Source organism: Ylistrum balloti, unplaced genomic scaffold (genome assembly GCF_031769215.1).
Source record: "Ylistrum balloti isolate Yb309-2 unplaced genomic scaffold, AGI_CSIRO_Ybal_v1 Utg369752, whole genome shotgun sequence".
Taxonomy (NCBI): domain Eukaryota; kingdom Metazoa; phylum Mollusca; class Bivalvia; order Pectinida; family Pectinidae; genus Ylistrum; species Ylistrum balloti.
Window position 1 is genome coordinate 834,080 of NW_026781955.1, and position 16,279 is coordinate 850,358.

Genomic DNA, 16,279 nt, shown 5'->3' on the forward strand with positions numbered 1-16,279 from the left:
TACTGTTTTGCTGTTACACATTTACATAAATTATCAACTACAAAAAAAGTTCATATTCCTAGATTAATGTTGAGAACCCAAAAACTCTAGAATATCTATCACACCTTATTGTTTTTTTTTCTGATTAAAGACATGTTTTAATTTTATTAAAAAGGATGACATGAACATCATACTGAAATACATTTTCATTTCAGTAATAATTACCATAACTTTAGTATGCAAATACAGTACCTACACCCATCTTTGTATCCCAACAACAAAAGATTCAAAAGAAAAACAATCCCGCCCTCCCTACGATCCATGAGCCATCATGGCAGGAACGCAGAGTGATCTCCCTTCCTCTTACCTTTATGGCTGCCGACGAGTGCGGAGGTGTCTGAGCTAAGTGCTTTTCTTACTCCTTCTCTTCGTACTGCCATTGTCGTTTGAGTATATTGTTACTCTATTAGTAGTCTATAAACCCATCTCCCAACTTATATTGTGAAATTAAGTATTGTCATTTGTTTATTTTGACCGTATTTCCGGCCGTTTTTTCCTCCACGTATTCGAGTGCGTGACTAATTGTCTCGTTGCTCGGATTTGCGTGAAGTTGGAATTTGTTTTCTTGCTGCTTTGTCGGCCGTGTTGTACAGCCGTTTTATTTATGCAGTGCAATCTTGCTGCGTACGTTAGACTTTGTGCTCTCGTTCGTAGTTTTTTTATTGTTCGAGAACTTCGTTTCTGGCCGTGTTTTTCCTCCGCGTGTTCGAGTGCGTGACTACTTGTCTCGTCACTCGGATTTTCGTGAAGTTGAAATTGTTTTCTTGCTGCTTTATCGGCCGTTTTGTACGACCGTTTTCTTTTTTTGCAGTACAATCTTGCTGCATACGGTAGGTTTTATGATCTCGTTCGTAGTTTTTTGATTGTTAGAAAACTTTTTATCCTTGTTTTCATTGTTACAATTTTTTATTGTTTCGATGCTGGATAAAAGTGCCGGGTTTACGTTGGGGGTCAGCGCATGGATGTTCCTATTTCTATAGATAATAGGAACCCCATGATACCTGTCCCATTTGCCGACATTGCAGCCAGACCTCGCTATGTGAACTTTGTTTGCACATGGAGTCTGCTGCTTAGGCTCCCATGCCTTTCCAGCTAACTTTCCGCCGGAAGAGGGATTCGTCCTCTTCTTCCGGTAAGGGAAGTAAGCTTTTTAAGACCTCCCTCCTCAAGTTCTGAACCAGAGCGTTCCTGCTGGGGGTGCTCTCGTTCCACCGAGCTCCGCCCTTCAGCAGGGGGTGGCTCCCCCTGTCCAGGTGTGTCCTGGAGTAGGGGGGGGGGGGGGAGGGGGCAGCCCGACCCTGACTCGGCGCAGTCAAGGGTCAAATTGGCCGGTAGCTCTCGATAGGCGGCGGTGACACGTGACACTTGAGTTCACTAATCCTGGTGTCAGCGCGGGGTCTGTTTTCCCACCCTCACAGGCTTCTGGCTCTGGGACTTTCCGTCCCAATCCAGATTTCCCAGTGCAGGGTTTCCCAGGGGGTTTTCCCCCAAGGGTTTGGGGCTTCAGGCCAGGAGTCCGGTTTCCGGTCTCCCTTTCCCCTGGGCTCAGGGAGTAGGGGTGCCTGCGGGCACTTATTCCTGGGTCGCCCAGGCCAACCTGCTGATGGTTTTGGGTACCAACAGTTACTCAGCAGTTACGGGCTTAGCCCGTACATGTCTGGGTTTCCACCTGGTGGGAGTGGCGGTTCATCCTGGTCCTTTGGACAGGGTGTCCAGCCCCAGACTCAGGCAGGCCATCTTGGCCAGTTCTGGGGTCACTCCCGGCCCGCTGGACCGTTCCCATTCCCTCAGGGGTTTGGGTTTTTACCCCATGGGTCTTCACTCGTGGAACCCATAGGGGTTGGTCTCTCCTCTAGGAGATGTTATAGCAGTGCCACTCTCCAGTCGCCACCAGCCGGTGTTGACGGAATGGCAGCTGTGTCCCTTGAATTTCAAGGGGAATTGTCAGGCGTGGGACAGACCTATTATAGACCTGTTTGCCACTTCCCTGAACAACCAGCTGCTAACCTTCGTCTCCCCGGTCCCAGACCGTAAGGCGTGGGCTGTGGACGCCCTTTCTCTGGAATAGGAAGGGACGTATGCATATGCATTCCCTCCCTTCAACCTGGTGGGCAGGGTTCTACAGAAGTTCTGGGAGCATCACTGCTCCTTACTTCTGAGAGCCCCTCTGTGGCCGAGGCAAGCTTGGTTTCAGGAGCTCTTGTCGTTTCTGGTGGAGGAGCCTTGGCTCTCCCCACCAGACCGAATCTCCTTCGCCAGCCTTGGCCCAGAACGACACACTCTTGACCAGAGATCCTCCACCTTCACGCGTTGAGGCTATCTCTGGAAGCCACGCCAAGGCAGGCTTTTCTCAAGAGGTGTCAGATTGCATTGAGCAATCAATCAGGGCTTCCTCTTCTGCTGTCTACCAGTCATGTTGGATGATCTTCTGTGATTGGTGTGTCGGCAAGGAAGCTTATTCATTCGAAGCCTCTGCATTTGATTGCGGACTTCCTAATCTCTCTGTTTAGGTACCGCTATCTGCCACCTGGCACTATTGCTGGCTATCGTACAGCTATTGCCAGAGTTCTTGCTTGTTATGGCAGGAAGGAGATCGGTTAGTCCTCCTCTCTTTCTGCCCTAATCAGAGGCTTTGCTATGAATAGAGTTGTTTTTAGCGAAGAATCAGGTTCCGGGGTTCTCGCACGATCCCATCAGGATCCTGGCTGTCACTAGCTCGGAGGTTGCTTTGTCCTTGTCTGGCTCTTAGGTTTTATCTTGATAAAACCAGGGGGGGGGGGGCTCTCGATCCCGTCTGTTTTGCCCATTAAACAGGGACAACGAGATATCTCCTCCCAGTCGGTTTCCAGGTGGGTTTGCCAGGTGATTTAGTATGCTTACGAGCATTTTGATGATCTGGCACGGGCGAGAGCGAAAGGGCGGTCTCACGAGGTCAGGGCCCTTGCTTCATCCTGGGCCTTTCTCTCAATGAGTCCTCCTTTCAGGAGGTCATGTCTGCAGTATTCTGGCAGGGCAGGGATACCTTCACAGATTTTTATCTGTGATCCCTAGCTTCCCACTCAGAAGGCCTGTATTCATTGGGACCTTTGGTGGTGGCATAGTCAGTGGCTGGGCCTCCTCGTTAGCCCCGGGCCATGTCTTTCCGTACGGCGGCATGCGGGTACACCTGCTCTTTCACAGAGAGGTCCCTTCCTTCACTTTAGCACTCTGTTCTCCCTCCCTACTACTTTGGTTGTGCTGAAGGGGCTGCCTGGCTTCTAGTCACCACTACGGTAAGACGAATTCGCATACTAAAGTTATGGTAATTATTACTGAAATGAAATTGAGGTTTTTTAATGTAAAACCAATTTTCATGATGTAATACTTACCATAACTTTATGGAGTCCCACCCTATCCTCCCCTCTTCCTTATCTGCCTGGCTGCCCCTCTGTGGGTTTTACGCCATAAAGGTCATTAGAGGAAGGGAGATCACTCTGCGTTCCTGCCGTGACGGCTCATGGATCGTAGGGAGGGCGGGATTGTTTTTTTTTTTAATCTTTTGTTGTTGGGATACAAAGATGGGTGTAGGTACTGTATTTGCATACTAAAGTTATGGTAAGTATTACATCATGAAAATTGGTTTTACATTAAAAAACCTCAATTCAGCTTGGTAAGTAACAATTAACATACACAATCTGATTAAAACCACATCTTGATCTACACCCTAGTATCATCTTAATTAGCAAAGTGAATTTATAAATGAGAACTAAGATAAAGATATCATGTTAATCACATTAATAACATACCAACATGTATGACACAATGTCTCAAGAAACAATTTATCAAATTTTAATTTTTTTTCAACTTAAAATATTTTTTCAATGAAATACAAGTTAATAAGTGACACTCAGAGTCACAAATATTGTCAGTTTAAACATATAATGAGGAACTGAGGTGACTTAGTGGTTAAGGTCTCTTGGCTTCTTGATCACTAGTCCTCCACCTCTTGGGTTATGGGATCAAGGCCTACAAGGGGTAGTTGTCAGGTACTAGCCGCAGGTTGGTGGTTTTTTCATGGAACTCAAGCTTTCCTCCAAAAACCAAACCTTGCATGTCATTAAATGACCCTGGCTGTTAGCAGGATGTAAAACAACAATAAACATAAAAAGTACAGTGGATCTAACTGCTGTGTATATATATTAACCATAACACAGTAGGTATAGATTTGGTTATAGTAAAGATGAAGTCATTTAGCCTGGAGCTATTAGCCTGAGTAGAACAAACTGTAATGGCCTCTACCTAGAATATTTTTTAGCTCCTAACTTCTTTTGACCCTGGAAAAGGAACAAATATGTTTCATATCTATTTTTTTTAAATACAGAAAAACAAGGGATAACCAACCTATTAAGCTTCAAAAACTTTTCAACTTTGCTGAAACGAAGATCTCTTAGAACTTTGTACAACATAGGTTTGTTTTCCAGGCCCATTTTTTTCTATTTTACTATGACCGCTTCAATCTAAAAAAGGGTTACTGTCTTTCATGCTTTATGAAAAAGGATGACCTTTCAAGTGAAATAACAGTAACTTTAAAATAAAAAGCTGTAATACTGATATACAGCCTAGGAATTTATCAATCAATGCCAAACAACAGTTTATTTTTCTCAGATCTAAGAAATATTAAAACACCATCATTGTACTACCCTGCTGTTAAATGACTAAACAAGTTTCTTTAAGACATGCAAGTCTTATAACCAGGCATCATTAATATGATCACATTATCCATCATATATCTAGGTGACTGTTGGGTTCAGTTCACTTTCAGACCAATTTAGTTGAAATCAGAGAAATGATTAAAGCTGATGATACTTAAAAACTTACAAATTGAGATAAAAATAATTATATAAATATCTTCTTCAAAAGTTAACAATATCTTCCATCATTGTACCTAAAGATCCAAAATCTTACATGGAAACAGGTATAAGTATCCCAGGGTATACAAGGCCTGCAACCTGTCAAACTAGTTATCATCATTTCAATGACAGTAAAAAGGGTTTTATTGATATATAGAGACACATTGTATAAGAATATATGCTTCCAGGAAGTAAAGAACCTGGAAATGAACAATGAATAATACACATTAAATTACATTACAATTAATAGACCTGAAATGAACTATGAGCATGCATTTTTTACAGAAAAAAAACCCAACACATTATATCAACAGATGAATAACAAGGCAAAACCTACCTTGTTCTTCCATTACTATTTCCAGTTATTTCCTTCAGAAAAAAGTTCCCTATGTCAGGTCATCATTTACATGACTAAGATTGAAAAAAAAAAACAAATAAATATTTGCTTGTTATACATTTTTCAAGTGCTTCAGTGACATAACAAAATTGTGTTTAATGCATATGCAGGTGTCTCAGGAAATATAGGGTGTTTGCTGCGTTTTCAGTTTTGTTATTTTTTGTTTTTAGTTGTTGTAAATTTTGGATAGCTGAGAAGTGCTGATCATCTTCATGCCTCTTCAAGGTCTTCAGGTGAGTGAACTCTTTTATGTGTTAAGATAACATACAGGTGAGTTTCACTTCAGGCAGTCAATATTGAAATGATAACCAATTTGACAAGAAGTGTTAAATCCTGTCATAGGGGGCATCTCCCAAGCATTTGGAAACGGAAACTTTTTTCTTTTATCTCAAAATGAGTTCTTAGTAACATGCATTGTCAGCTTTAGCTATCAGAGACAGACCATTCTAGTATAATCATTCTCTTTACTTTCTCCAATATGAAGATTTTAACAAACAGAATAACATGTGTAACATTTTCAAACTGAATATAAATGTAATTACAATAAATTACATTTTCATGTGAAAATACACCATCTTTTCTTTTAAGTATTTGTTAAAACCATGAAAATTCAAAATATCTGATAACAACCTTTACAGAAAATATTTGTCATTGAGTTGCAAAAGAAATGAAAGGGGGGTTCCAATATTGCTTAATGAAATCATAATGATTGAATTTTTTACCAGCCTCGTTCAACCTAATGATAAGGACACTTGCGGTTCCAAAATCTCTCAAATGATTGATGCCACTTAGATCAGATAGATGGATAGCATGGTAAGAGCAATGGCAGGTTTGTGGTGGCAGATTAGCAAAAGCACCAGACCATTTTCATCAGTAGCCATCCACCTCTGGGTAGGCCAGTAGGGCAATGGTCATAGGTAGGATTGTTTTCTACTGGAGCTCAGGCTATCCTTCATTACACAAATCTAGCACATCCTGAAGTGATTCTGGCTGTTCATAGGATGTAAAGAAACAATAAACAGAACGAAATAAACTAGACCATTCATTTACTTAACCTTAGGTGAAGATAGTACAGGCATGATTCAATACTCTCTACCCATGACGATTTGTTTTTCTCCAGTAGCTGAGAAATGGACTGTTTCGTGCTAATGTGATTGTGTGCTTAGGCAAGACAATTTACCCTTAATGCTCTGAATTGCATGAAATGGGGTCTGTTTCATGTTGTTCAGTATGGTTACCACCAGTTACCATAAGGAGGACCGCACCATGTAACCTTGACCATGATGTTTAATGTACATTTGAAAAACATAAACATTGGCCTTAACTATTGCACAATGAAGACTTCAATGTTTTACAAAAAGTGCATGAAATTAGCACATGCCTTACACAGTACAGTTTTAATGTCCCACATCAGAATTTCGTTGCAACTGGGGGCATATTGTTTCATAAATACATCATGTTTTCTCTATTTTCAATTGCTTTTGCTCTTTCTTAAAAGAAATTTAAAGGCTCATCTTAAGCAATAGCAATAATCCTGACCTGTCAAATCCAAAATGTCACCTTTCCGCCATTTTGCTGTCCTGTTTTTAGCCTCAAATCAAAATGACACAACTAAGGAGTATGAGTAACCTATGCATGAAATCTAAGAAACATCTATCAAGTATTTCTCATGAAATAGCAATAATAAACATTCAATATGAATATCCACAACAGCAGAATATCAGTCTTGTTCTCTCTCTCTTTATTATCAGTCCAAAAATCAAGTACAACATAGGATCATAGGGCTCTTATTGGTCAATTGTATCAAGTGGTTTTGCGTCAACATCCAATCAAATATTACCTCACTCTTCATCTGGTTTCCAGGGGTGACATAATCATTTGATGACATCTTGAAACACTAGTATTTTTTGTACTAAACTGAACTGACTATAATAAATTTATTGTGTCTACATACTAAGATTACTGTTTGGTAAAGTGATTATGAACTGAATCAACATAATATCATCATGCATTAACATTATAACCACCAAAATCGTATACCTGCCGTCTTTGTGATATATTAATATATAAAGAGGCGTCATTAAAATGACACAACACGAAACCAAAATCTACTGATGAAATCTGAGAGAACCATCCAGTAATTCCCAGAAAAAAAGTGATAGCTAACTTTCATGATCAAAATCCAAGATGGCCACCTGTTAGCTAATCTGTATATTTGTTTGTATTTTTTTTTTAAATAAAAAAGGGTAAAGCTAGGAACCATGGAAAACCTACATATGAAATCTGGAAAAGACCTGTCCAGTTTTCTAAAGAAATCATTATAAAAATAACAAAGATTATTAATGGACAGCTAACAGAACAATGAGGAACGTTGGCAGTTTGGTGATTTTAACAGCCCCCTTCTGATGGTGAGCTAACAACTCTAAGTCTGTATTACCAATCTCGAAAGTCAATTACCCATGTCAAATAGAAAAAGCAGCTTGAACGTGTTGCTTTATGATATTGCTTAATGCTAAAAGAAGTCTTTAATTTCCTGAATTTTGAAATTAAAAATGCATTCAATTTTCCCCAAGGAAATTACAACATGTAAATGTATTCCACTTCCCTATAAAACAGCCGATTATTTTAAGGGGTGACTTTACTAATACTAAATCTTTCAGATGGAAATCTACGAGAACAATGACTAAACAATTATTCATGAAGGTTCAAGTGCTGCTTTAATCTAAAAAAAAAAAAAATCATTTCCTTGAGTTGCACAAATATTTTTTGTTTTATCTCGAGTATCACATATTGTATGATACACCGATAGACCCACCTGGTAAAGTAGTCTATAATTTACTCAATCTTATCTTCAACAAAAAGTAAATTTAATATTTGGATTCATATTAGCTCTAATAATGACGTACATCTTCAAGTATAACTTTAAAAGCTGTCTGAGTCAATTTTATTGATTTTATGATAAATTACTCCTAATCCAATGCAACGATTCCAGAATTCTGACAGTTAAATTAATTTAACAACCCCTAATGACTTTAAGTGACACAATTTTTAAACTAAATATCTGACATTCCTATTATAAATATACAGCAGCAATGATATTATGAATCCCGGTGTGAAAACCAACTTTAAAATCCAGGAATCAAAGCTGATCCTTCTATCAAAGCTGAAGAATGTAAAACTATCTCACTGCAGTTCACTAACATCATATGCAAATTTTTCCCTTAATTTTTGCATGTCATATATCAATACCGGGTGGTCTTGGTCGTTACAACGAAATTCTTCACAACAAATTGAACTCTGGATGGATTATCAACTTATCAGATAATTTCTACTGGATGTCTTGGCATTTGGTGGTTGAGATGACAAAATTGATCTTTAATCTATGATGAATAGTTTTTATTGAGCATTGAACATCAGTGTGGCAATTGACGGTGTTATCTATTCTCTTCTTGTTTCGTTGGTCTTTTCAGTCACATAGGGATTTTTTTTTTATACTTATCACCATTCACAAGACTACATCTCAGAAAAAATGAGGCTTATACAATGCAAGTACTCAATTTAGAAGCTGTAATGTCATAAAAAATGTACTGGATTGCCACAAGGTACCATGAAATTTTTGCTGTTTTTCTTTTAAAAAATTTCAAATATGAGTCAATCAAATATGATAAAAATTAATATGAAGATGTTCAGTCCATGAAAAAATATAAGAAACATTCATATACCAATTTTGAAACAGAGTTCATGAAATCTTGCCAGATAGTGCAACCGCTGAATCATTTGAGTTGGTGACATTGACAGGACTAGTTACAGTGATCTCAAAACTGCAAGGAATTTATCGTAACCAATCGATTTTCCCTGCTTGTGATATAAGAAAAGGTTTAAAAACACAGTTTGTTGGCATGGGGATAATGAATAAATAAACAAGAAAGAAATTAAAAAAACACCAATACTTCAGATTTTGCACATCATAGATTTACATATGTGTATAGATACACGGGGTTCATATGTAACAGTAAAATATCCTAAAATGATAAGCATTTTAGCTTGTAGCCTTTACTTAACAGTATATAATTGATATAGATGAACAAGTATTTCTGTACAGTTAAAGAAAGAAATTATACTGTACTTACTTATATATTGAAAGAAACTGACATTTGAATGAAACTTAAGTCCAAGTTCAATTCATCTCCATCTTACACTAGTTTAGTGTATTGATACTTCCTATTAACAGAAAGCTGGATCATTTAAGGATCAGGTGTCAGGTGTAGGTGGTGAAGGAAAGTCAGAATTCTTGGAGAAAAACTGCTGACCTGGGCCTGCAACCAGTGATAAGTGACTATAGTGATGAAGATGGTCAGACGCTTTAACCACTGGGCAACCCAGACGGATTACACCAAGTACTCATAACTCATATTTCACATTGTCTTCATCATCTTTCTGAATTCCTTTGTGAATGTCATTCTGATGTTCATGTTCTTGTGATTTGTGTCTTCCTTCTCATTTGTCTATTTAGTATTTCTCTAAAATTCATTTACATTTACAGTTACACATGTTTGATTTTGAATAGAAATATCTTGCAGACTATCCTGGAATCTTTCCCTTTTTTTTTTTGGCTGTTTCCTGGGAGCAAAATAAGCTTAATTAAACGAAATATCTTGATTGCTTCTACACACCAAGAAAACCAAAGCAAAGATATGAATGCATGGAATTCTAAGACTTTTCTGTGATGGAGGTTTAATAATTGGATGTAGAGTTTATCAGCTGTGGCAGGAGAATGGGAAAAAAAACACCAATATCTTCTCAATTTTAATAGAATTATTAAATTTTCCCCTACTTTGTGATGCAAATTTTTATATTTTATAACACTGCATACTTTTGATAGCTCACACATGTATTGGAAATAAAAAGATGAAACAGATATTAGCATTATGTTAAACAAGTTTCTATATTGTATATATATGTTGTGATTAATCTGTCACAGATGTTTCTCCCAGCTACTGTTGAGATTGTATTAATCAAGGTTGAAATATTGAAATCTTTTAAAAAGATAACAGTGCCTCAATTGGAAATTTTACATATTCTAAGGACTGAACAACAGGCATAAGAGAATAGCAACTTTTCAATATAAATTCAAAATTAGATGCAGTATTGAGTAGAGCCAAATAATAAATTAAACTGCATCATACAGCAGTTTCATCCTTATAGGTTCCATCAGTCCCCATGCTAAAGGTCAACATTTGAAAACCTGGGAGGTTCCTCTAAAGGAAAATCAAAACTGATTAATTTTCAAAGGAATGTCAAGCACTGCCAATTACATGTGTATAATCAGAACCTCTATTAATGAAAATATGGCATGTAATGGAGGTTACAACAAACCTCTGGGACTCAAAGTCCATCAGCTGTGACTACTATCTGAAATCTCTGAGATTATGGAATCTACACCAAGATTTTCTTCTTTAATCATTAATCAGAATTTTTCTCATTAATATTCAATTACATTCAAATTAAGTCTTTTTGGCTTTATGGACATAAGCTCTTTTATGTGTGCATGTGTGTGTATAAGTATTATATGCATATCTGTTTTTACCTCATTGCATCTTATTTGTTTCTCTCATTGCTTTGATATACATGCAATTTTTAAAAATAATTCCTAAAATTATCTTAATTTCACTTAATTTGTGCTCAGTAATTGAGAGTTATAAATAAATTCATTCTTTGTGATGTTATGGATCAATTGTGTATGTTAGTATATACATATATATATCTTACTTTTGCTTGAATATAATATTATCATAAAAATCATAACATTTGTAAGAATACATGAATCGTGTCAAAATACATTATCTGAGAACCTGTATCTGATAAATCCTCCTAAAGCAAGCATTTTAAATTCCATTTACCATTTTTCCATATCTTATAGTTATTTCTTTTTCTTTGCTTAATCTACCAGCATGCCAACTTAATAATGTGATCTTTTAAAGTCATTCCCTAAAAATAGTAAAACTGATGTTGAAACTTTCAAATGTATAAGAAAAAAAGTGGAGAAGAACTACACAAGTATACCTCATTATATTTGATTTCCCTTCTTTCTACAGATTTTTATAACTTACTTTATACAATTTGGGTTTGACATAGAACAGCTACATGTCCACATATATAAATCATGACAAATGTGTCATTTTACTAAAATCACTTATTACTAATACATGCACCAACATTGGAAAAACAGTTTAGTATAAATTGTTTACACATGATTTGGTACACATTTTATGTCTCCGATGTAATCAAGCAAGGATGCGCCATTCTCAGACTTGAATAATCTTAGCGAACAATTTTGAGTTATCTGACCCTAGTGTACTTCCTTTAAAACAATTATGCCATTGGGATGCAAGTTGTATTTTTAGTTTTCCTGACTTGTGTCGGTGAAAATATACAGTTTTGATGGTGCAAAGTTTTGATAGTAAGTTGTTATTTTGTCAACATTATCTTACCACTTGAAGTTGTTTTGCAACAAACATTGTACCTTCTCCTGATTTGTTTGCAGCATTTCAATTGATAAAGTTTTCTCATTTCCATATTATGACCTTTTCAGTTGATTCAAATTTCAATATAGCCATTTTGGAGGAATTTGTGCATGTCAGAAGCATGTAACATGATGGAAACATGACTGATTGGACTCTAATATGACGGACTGCAGTGTATTTATTTGTTGAGCTTGAAAGGAAGGAATTTGTGATATGATACCAGCTTCCCTGTTAATTGTCATCATTACAGCACCTATCACCGTAAAATAACACTGCGACACTTGTAATTCCTTCGATTGTAACTATCGATACAGACCAGAAATTACCTAGGCCATCAATAATGGTAAATCATGTCATGAATGTGACAATTAAGATATGTCTAAAATTAGAGAAAATTTTGTTTCTAGATTGAACTTAAAAGGTTTATTTTTAATGTGCATGTGTTGTTCATGTACATCAATTTTGTTATTACCTAATGTTATGACATAATCAATGTAGCTGATTAGATTGAGAAAGAAACAAATTTGGTTCAACTTATTCATAACATACCAAGTGAAGTAAGACCACGGTATTCAATTTATGGACAAAATCACATCCAACTTTAACACAACTTACACAATTTTCCCTAAAGCATCTTAAGGACTTGATACACAGCTTCTTTCCCATCCTGTCCAGAATTGGTGTCTGTAGTTTTAATTTCCATGTGCTGCATTCCTACAAGATAAATTAAACTAATAATGATTTTGGCTGTAAGTTTTAACTAGGTCACTAATATACACAATCCCAAAATAATCAATTTCAGTTTTTATGCTCAGAAAAGGAGAAGTAGTGTAGAGTGTCTTAGACATATGAGCAAGGAGGTGCAATCACAACAAAACCCGACATATTCTGTTAATAGTGCTTTATTTACATTTAACCTATATGTACATGTATACATGCCAACCGGTTTCATCAGGGGTAGGCCGACTTCATCAGGGCAGTTGCAATAATTTTGTCATTTCCTAAGGTACTTTCATGCAGGTACAAACAATTCTGTTCTTAGCCGATTGTTGATGTCACGACATCAATTGATATTCATAGTTTTAACACTGTATCAAACTATGCAATGATTCAGTAGACCAACCAGGTAACAATGACTTCAGATCTGAGCTTGTGGAGTGACATACAACACAAATGTGCCAACTGGGGAGGAGGAAGGTGAACAAAGCAAAAGGTGCTAACTCAATTAAAATCTCTACAATAATTATTCAAATATATTCTTTTTTTAGAAGTTAGGAAAACATTCCTTAATTTTAACAACTTTTCCAAATTAATGTCAGTTTGACTTCTAACAAGGACTTTGATACAGACTAATAGACAATTGCCAAGAATCTCTAGGCATGTACTGTATTTCTTTAATGTTTGCACAGCAAAGCATGACATTGTGCAGCCCACAGTTGAGCTCCAATTTACCTGTATTGTACCTATATACCATTTGTACATCAGTATCTGGAGTAGGGACATGTTTATATAAACAAGCAGCATTTTCAATATTCAATAAATTAAATGCATACATCTTCATAACATTTTCACTTTTTCAAGTTGTCATTTTCTGTGAGTTTTCACATGAGACACATTATTGGTGCTACTGAACAGACTTGTGTATTAAAAGATAAATGAACTGATTGTTTCAGGTTAACTAATTTTACAGTGAACTTGAAACAAAACAATCTCTAGTGACTTTTTAAGGAGCTTTTGAAATGATATACATGATGGACTCCAGGATGTGATGGATGGAAATGCCTGCGTTCTAATTTTCAATTTTCCTTGAAAAGATTTGATGCATCAAATGCATTAAAACATTGTGAAAATATATGTTTTCAATCATTATTACTACCTTACTAACAACAAATCAGTGTTTCAGTAAGTGATACTTTTGTTGGATATTGTTTTGAGTATATAGCATGGAGTTGTGCTAGTCAACGTGTTGGAAACTTTTAAAGACTTAATAGCAGGTTTTTCTGCTTTTGTCTTCATGAAAGATATAAGATGTTTGAACCAAACTAAAGAATACTGTTTACTCAAGAAGTGGAATTGATATTATGAATTGACATCCATCATATATGCACTAGAATTTGAAATCAATGACACAATACTTTTCTACATCAGCCCCTTTTCTTGATTCTTTCCTTCATCAAAACCAACTTGAACAGCTTTCAACCAAGCTGTATGATAAGTATGATGATCTCAAATTTTTTCCTATTTTGAACATTCCATTTCTGGATAGCAACAATCCTGCATCCCCAACCTATGGTGTTAACATGTCGCAATTGATTCAATATTCAACGACCTGTTCTCATTATCACATTTTTTTCTCTTTTTTTTTTTGCATGAAGTCATCGTCCAATGGACAAAGTCACAACACTGGCTTTCAAAAGATGCAGGTTGGTGAGAATTATGAAGAAGGTTTACAGCCATCACTGTGATCTCATTGAGAAATATTCAATTATTTCCCTTAATGATGTCACTTTAAGTAAAATTTATAGTCCTTTATGGTACACATTATATACCTCATATGTAAATTAAGCTTGTTATCCTACATATTGACATTATCATCGTATAATTTACTATAAATGCACAGTTACTTTTCTGCGAGACCAATAAAAATACAGTTGTTTACTTCATTTGCCTTTATTGCAATTAAGTGCATGTGATAGACCCTAACATGAGATTAAGACTTGACGACACTTCTCAACCACCATCATTATCGTTTTCTGAAAAACTTTGAATTTTTGTTCAAATTAAGTTGGGATGTCGAAGGACATTGGTTATTTGTGTGGTTATGTGGTTTTGTGTCGTTCCGAATCCACCTGAAGTCTATATATTGAATGTAGACCAATCTTTATCGTTATGCATTTATAGAAAAAACGACTGCAACCGTCAAACATTCTTATAACTTACTTATCGTATGTATCTGCATCTTTCATTGGCTGGTGACGCAGTTCAAGCACTCATCGGTCGCCATTTTTTTGTGTGACGTCACTTTTCTGCAGGCACGAACTATTGCCATTTGCGCGTAATATTTACATCTTTACGAATGAGTTATGGATGCGTTTTATTTTCTTTGTGATAGAATTGAAATTACTGAAGATATCTTCATTTTGCCATTTCAAATTGTATTTCTATTTGATTTTATTGATTGTGTTTGTACATTCCCTCTAAAATACTTATTTTTTTGAAGTTACTGGGCCAGAGACTTTGGAACCAAAGTTGAGCGTTTATGAATATCCCCTGTGTCGAGATTATATCACATAAGTTACATTACTGTAATGAAATGATTAATAACGTCAGACTATAAGCCTATACCGGTGAGCCCGAAGTTAATGCATGATGGTCAAGACGGTCTGTTTGCCAAAAAAAGTTTGTTCCGCCGAAAGATGGTTTTTTGGAGGGTTTGATTCTGTAATGCAGTTCAAAGACAAAACCTTTCATTCTAGACCATGTTTAAAAATCTAACTTTTTTAAGATACTATGTTTTGATAGAGAACTGCTAAAGGATATCATCATAATTGAAAAAGAAGCGGTCGCTGTGCTTTATGTATTGCAATAGCAATATTACAGAAAAAAATCTAGATATTTTTCAAAATTAACATGCGCGTTGAAATATTATTTTTCGGGTCCTAAAATCAAGGAGAGTGATAGATTTGAAGCCTATCTTTTGCCGAGTGATTCCGCAAAATTCTACAAAACACTATGTTAATCAAATTAGCGCTCCTGTCATTGACCCTTAATACAACCATGGAAAGCAACGTACTTAAAAACGATAGGAGTATAAGACATTACAAATGAATTTATTTTATATTGAAATAAACCTTCTCTTCAAACATGAGTTTTATACCCCACGAATGCCTCGCCGTTGATTTTACCAGAGACCAAGGTCACCGAATGATGCTACCAGTGGCTTAAAAATAAAAGTAAAAACAACATCTATATACAGTACAATAGAAATTACACTTTCTGATTCATTATATCATTTCCCGCATTTTTGTTCACTTAAATGACAATAAGCAACATCACTTTAGCCTTGTCTGAAATCCTCCAACTACCCGAAAGTTACGAATATATTCAATTTTTCATGTTGAATTGGCCCGTCAATATTGCGATGGTCAACGAAACCATATAACGTCATAGTTTCATTGGCGCCGTATGCAATGTGACGTCATTAAAGAACGAGAAAGAGATTTTGGTGTAAATGAGATGCTGTTTTCACCATCGTTAAGTCGTGTGATGAAAGAACCTTATACGAATTTCTTTTTCGGGATATTTGTTATACCTCTATTTTGATTGGTTGGTTATCCTCTCGTGTCCGGGTATCGTCTCACCGACGAACGTCAGCGTTCTGGCGACGTGTATCTTAATTTTAACGAGCCTTTCTATATAATCTCTCTGGT